Source organism: Pseudophryne corroboree, chromosome 9, assembly GCF_028390025.1.
Source record: "Pseudophryne corroboree isolate aPseCor3 chromosome 9, aPseCor3.hap2, whole genome shotgun sequence".
Taxonomy (NCBI): Eukaryota; Metazoa; Chordata; class Amphibia; order Anura; family Myobatrachidae; genus Pseudophryne; species Pseudophryne corroboree.
In genome coordinates this window covers 328,084,105-328,090,270 of record NC_086452.1, presented here as the reverse complement: position 1 = coordinate 328,090,270, position 6,166 = coordinate 328,084,105, and the positions used below count along the sequence as shown (strand labels likewise).

Here is a 6,166-nt window from a genome sequence, read left to right as displayed (position 1 = left end):
TCCACAGTGGCCAGGCAGGAAGTTCAGTAATCTGTGTAGGAAGGAGACGCTCGAGAGGAGAGCGGCCCCTCCTTCTGCTCCAGCCGGGATTTACAGACTGGGGGCCGGGGCACTGTCTGGCGGCACTGCAGCAGCATACAATGAGTCAGAGTGACTCATTGTAATGCCGGCGATTATGGCCCTCTTAACTGCAGCAAGCTGTGGGCCTATTTTCAATGGGAGGCCTGGAGCTGCAGCTCCATCCGCCCCATTGTTAATCCGGCCCTGCAGGTGGGGCAGATGTAACATGTGCAGAGAGAGTATGGTAACTTACCTCCTGCATGTTATACTCCAGTCGTTGCTACCTCTGCGACCCCTCCTGTCGTCTTCAACTGGCACTTTGCAGATCTCTTTGCCGGTCACCCGACACTCTGCAAATCTCTTTGCCAGATGATCTAAAAAACACAAAAGACTATCATTAAGCATAGTACTAGTTTAAGTACAATAAAATGTCCATGAGTCAACCAGTTTCCCAAGTTTCCTTAAACCAAACAAGATACTTTCAAAGTTATCAATATCCCATTTATCTATTTTATTAAATTTTTCATCCCAAAGCCACGATCCTGCCTCATAGAGACCCAGGTTATCTGCATCCCCTGTATGTGTGCTTATCCTCCATACTGCCCTCCTTATTCCTGTAACGCTACATTTTTTTCCCTAAATATGTCGTTCCTTCCTGCGCTTCTCCTATTATTGTGTCCTTGTACCTGTATTCCCTGTTCTGTCTATCTTGTCTTGCCTTTCAGCTGACTATACTGCACTCTGTCTTCCTTACCTCTCTCCATCATACCCTGCTATGTAGGACTCACCTCCTCCTACCTGTCTTCCTGCGTGGAAACTGGAAATGTTAGCAGCTCTAGATAGAATGTTACAGGAAGAAGCATTGTGATGTCACGGGCTAGTGATGTCACAGGCTAGGTGTGATGTCACAGTAACCAACAGCAAAGCTACAGAGTTACAGCCAGGGCCGGCGCTACCACTAGGCAGCTTTAGGCAGCTGCCTATGGGCGGCGACCACTGGAGGGCGGCACCGCACAGTGAATGAAAGAGAGAACGCTTCAGCTCAGCTAAACTCCTCCGTAAGCAGTTACCCACTGGGCCGCTCCGCTCTTTTTACCAGTTTCGACGCTCCTCCCCCCAACGATCGGCTCCTGCAACTTGTCCTCGCTCCCCCCTCTCCATGAGATCCCGCATCTGATCACCATTCCTGCTGCCTCCCTCGAGTCCTCCCACCCTCCTGCATCCTGTCACGTGCTCCCTCCCACGGCTATTCGTCTCCCGCTCCCGCTGCCTTTCCCCCGCCTCCTGCATCTTGTCATCTGCTCTCCCCCACGGCTATTCGGCTCCCCTCGCGCCCCCCTCCCTCCTGCATCTGGTTACTTGCTGTTCCTCTTCCCCCCGCAATTTGTTGCCTACCCCCACTCCTGCATCTTATTATTAAATCCCCCCCCACAATTTGGATCCCACATGTTGCCTCCCCTCCTGCATCTTATTACTAGATCAGACCCCTCCCCCCGCAATTCGGATCCCGCATGTTGCCTCCCCCCCTGCATCTTGCTACTAGATTCCCCCCCCCCCCCCCCGCAATTCGGCTCCAGCATTTTGCCTCCCCTGCATCTTGCTACTAGATCCCCCCCCCCCCCCCGCGCGCGCAATTCGGCTTCCGCATGTTACCCCCCCCCCCCCATGCATCGTGTTACTAGATCCCCCCCCCCCCCCCCCCCCCTCCTGCCTATAAGCCAGCTCCAGGGCACATTGACGGGGCCGGCTGAGCTTACCGTGTACTTGCAGGTGGCTTGCTGACCCCTCCCCAGGGACAAGTGGCCGGCCGCCACTCTGCCAAAGCTCCTCAGGCTCCATCCCCGATAATCTGAGGTTGGCAGCAGAAGTCAGTAATTCCGCCCTTCACAGGTGCTGCCACAGACAGTGAAGTGAACATTCCAGGAGCCAGAACATTGGACACAGGAGGCCGGGGACATTGGAACTGTCGCTGCTGCTACTACTACTTCAGGTCGGTCACTCTCACTGTCTCTATTTGCCTGATGTACAGTACACTCACAGCAAGTCTCTTGTACAGCCCCATTCTGTACATTATGCTGCACATCTGACTGATCCCTATGCCCCTGACTGCTCCCTATTCCCCTGCTCCTTATGCTCCTAATATACCCCCTGACTGCTCCCTATGCTCCTGACTGCTCCCTATTCCCCTGCTCCTTATGCTCCTAATATACCCCCTGACTGCTCCCTATGCTCCTGACTGCTCCCTATTCCCCTGCTCCTTATGCTCCTAATATACCCCCTGACTGCTCCCTATGCCCCTGACTGCTCCCTATGCTCCTAATATACCCCCTGACTGCTCCCTATTCTCCTGCTCCCTATGCTCCTAATATACCCCCTGACTGCTCCCTATGCCCCTGACTGCTTCCTATGCTCCTAATATACCCCGATTGCTCCCTATGCCCCTGCCCCCTATGCTCCTAATATACCTCTGACTGCTCCCTATGCCCCTAACTGCCCCCTATTCCCCTGCTCCCTATGCTCCTAATATACCCCTGACATCTCCCTATGCTCCTAACTGCTCCCTACGTCCCTGACTGCCCCCTAATCCCCTGCTCCCTATGCTCCTGATATACCCCTGACAGCTTCCTATGCTCCTAATATACCCCTGACTGCCTCCTAGGCCGCTGATACACCCCTGACTGCTCCATAGGCCCACGGTACACCCGACTGCTTCCTAGGCTCCCAATACACCCCTGACTGCTCCCTATGCTCCTAATATACCCCCTGACTGCTCCCTATTCTCCTGCTCCCTATGCTCCTAATATACCCCTTGGCTGCTCCCTATGCTCCTAATATACCCCCTGACTGCTCCCTATTCTCCTGCTCCCTATGCTCCTAATATACCCCCTGACTGCTCCCTATGCTCCTAATATACCCCCTGACTGCTCCCTATTCTCCTACTCCCTATGCTCCTAATATACCCCCTGACTGCTCCCTATGCCCCTGACTGCTTCCTATGCTCCTAATATACCCCGATTGCTCCCTATGCCCCTGCCCTCTATGCTCCTAATATACCTCTGACTGCTCCCTATGCCCCAAACTGCCCCCTATTCCCCTGCTCCCTATGCTCCTAATATACCCCTGACAGCTCCCTATGCCCCTAACTGCTCCCTACGTCCCTGACTGCCCCCTAATCCCCTGCTCCCTATGCTCCTAATATACCCCTGACAGCTTCCCATGCTCCTAATATACCCCTGACTGCCTCCTAGGCCGCTGATACACCCCTGACTGCTCCATAGGCCCCCGGTACACCCGACTGCTTCCTAGGCTCCCAATACACCCCTGACTGCTCCCTATGCTCCTAATATACCCCCTGACTGCTCCCTATTCTCCTGCTCCCTATGCTCCTAATATACCCCCTGACTGCTCCCTATGCTCCTAATATACCCCCTGACTGCTCCCTATTCTCCTGCTCCCTATGCTCCTAATATACCCCCTGGCTGCTCCCTATGCTCCTAATATACCCCCTGACTGCTCCCTATTCTCCTGCTCCCTATGCTCCTAATATACCCCCTGACTGCTCCCTATGCCCCTGACTGCTTCCTATGCTCCTAATATACCCCGATTGCTCCCTATGCCCCTGCCCCCTATGCTCCTAATATACCTCTGACTGCTCCCTATGCCCCTAACTGCCCCCTATTCCCCTGCTCCCTATGCTCCTAATATACCCCTGACAGCTCCCTATGCCCCTAACTGCTCCCTACGTCCCTAACTGCCCCCTAATTCCCTGCTCCCTATGCTCCTAATATACCCCTGACTGCCCCCTAATCCCCTGCTCCCTATGCTCCTAATATACCCCTGACAGCTTCCTATGCTCCTAATATACCCCTGACTGCCTCCTAGGCCACTGATACACCCCTGACTGCTCCCTATGCCCCCGATACACCCGACTGCTTCCTAGGCTCCCAATACACCCCTGACTGCTCCCTATGCCCCTGACTGCTCCCCATTAGCGGATTTACTGTTAGGTAACCCAAGCGGCTGCTTAAGACCCAGCTGGTCCAAGTGGGGTCCTCTGACAGTATTGAATCATGATGCATTGGAGGGAGTTCTAATTTCTGGTGGACCGCAAGCTTCACCAAAATTTTCCATGCACTGGGCTGGCTGAGTCACGGCAAGCAGTTAGTACTCCGTGTGCTGTGCGAATAACGTCACACTCACAGTGAGAGGAGCCAGGACATGCCCAGAGGAGAGTGAAGAGGGTGAGTGAGTCTGAGGAACATGATTCTGGCACAATGAGGCAGCGATCCAGTGCAGCAGAGATCTCTCTATGCTGGCATCAGTCATCTTACCCTGACTCTACCCCTGTTAGGTGCTGATGGAGCTCGAGGAGGAGCGTGGGGGCGGCACCTTCACCCAGGCAGGAAAGGGCTTTCCTAACCGTCGGCTGATCTGTCCCCCTCACAGCCAGGGTCTTCAAGGGCGACATCCCTTATCTGTAGCCACAGCATCAGTCTGAACAGAAAGGCAAGCACGGTCAGTGCTACATTAAAGTGTGGTTGTGTATATACAGTATCTCTCTCTCTCCTCTCTCTCTCTATCTATATCTATCTATCTATAGTTGTAGAAAAAATAGGCGGCACTCCAGGATTTAAATCAAACAAAATTGTGTATTGGCATCACAAAATACACAGTTACCGACGTTTCGGGGTCCATGGCCCCTTCTTCAAGGTGTATGTGACAAAGTGAAAAAGCTTACCTTATAAGCTGGTGAATGTCCCGCCACCCGTGCGTGAAGACGGACGCCTCCGGCCACTCTGTCCCCGCTGCGTTCCCTGGACTTCCGGGGTCGGCTGCGGATGACGTCACGCGTCTGTGCGTCGGGTTGCTATGGTAGCAGCCGGCGCATAAGAACGCGCTGGCCGGGGCTGTCAGGATACAGAAGAATGAATGGAAATTAGAACTATGAAACACCCGTGATAATCATGTTTAAAATACATCATAAAGCATTGACTAAGAGATGGATATATAGAAATGGGGAAAATGGTGAATAAATACTAACGCCTGGGAACAACCCTAATGATAGGAGCCAAGATAGTTTGGCTGGGGGAGGTGTAATTAGCCACGATCCCAGATGGTGATCCCCCACCACAGATGTCACCCAAATATAGTTTGGTGGTGTTACCACTATGTGCCAAGGTGCCTATAGGTCTAATTAATGATTCTCATATTTGAGACAGTAAGACAACACATCGATAATACTGGTGGAACCAATGGTGGTAGTATTATTAATATACACTATGTTCCCACAGTAGTGGAAGCTATAAAGGATCTTGTAACGTCCATCTTCTGATTTACTTAATATATTCAGACCCATTCAGTGTAGAGAATTCCATGAAATGTTCTCGTTTAAGCCCGACGGATTTATAGTGTTGAGTTTGAAGATCCACCTAGCTTCTAGCATGAGGAGTTTACCCCCTCTGTCTCCTCCTCGGGTGGAATCTGGAACTTGATCAATGAGAATATGTTTAAGTGTATTCAACGGGTGCCTTTTCTCGGCAAAGTGCCTGGCTATGGGTTGATCGATTTTCTTCCCCAATAGTGCTTGGCTAATGGCCGATCTATGTAGGGCCATACGTTCTCTTGCCGTCCTGATGGTTTTTCCTACATAGCCTTTGCCACATGGGCATGTGATAAGGTAGACAATGTATCTGGACGTGCAAGTTAAAACTTGCCTGATTTGTCCCACCTTGTCTGACTGAGGGAATTTGAAAGATGATCCTGTCAGCATATGTGTGCACGTCGTGCACCCTAGGCACTTGTAGCATCCTGGTTGTTTTGTTAGGAAATTCGAGGGAGGGGTGTCCTTAAACCCCGTTATATCTGAATGGACTATACTGTCCTTGATGTTCTTTCCCCTCAGGAAGCAAGCCATTGGTCTCTTGGTTCTAAAACATCTGAGATTCTCATCTGTTCGTACTATAGGCCAGAGAGCTCTCACTGCTCTCTGGATTACTGGGCTGGTAGTGGTGTAAGTGGTCTTCCATGGAATTACCTGTTGGGGTGGTTCTGTCGCCTTGGCCGGTGATGTATTTTGGATGTTAACTGATAGGATCTCCTCCTTTTG

General features: G+C 52.0%; 1 long non-coding RNA gene across 1 annotated transcript; it reads left to right on the top strand.

Moving 5' to 3' along the window:
• Positions 1–989: 989 nt before the first annotated feature.
• Positions 990–4,614, top strand: LOC134957001 (uncharacterized). The gene is made up of 3 exons (XR_010186368.1): positions 990–1,118; positions 1,951–2,050; positions 4,412–4,614. It is a non-coding gene; the product is annotated as an uncharacterized LOC134957001 (long non-coding RNA).
• Positions 4,615–6,166: the final 1,552 nt, after the last annotated feature.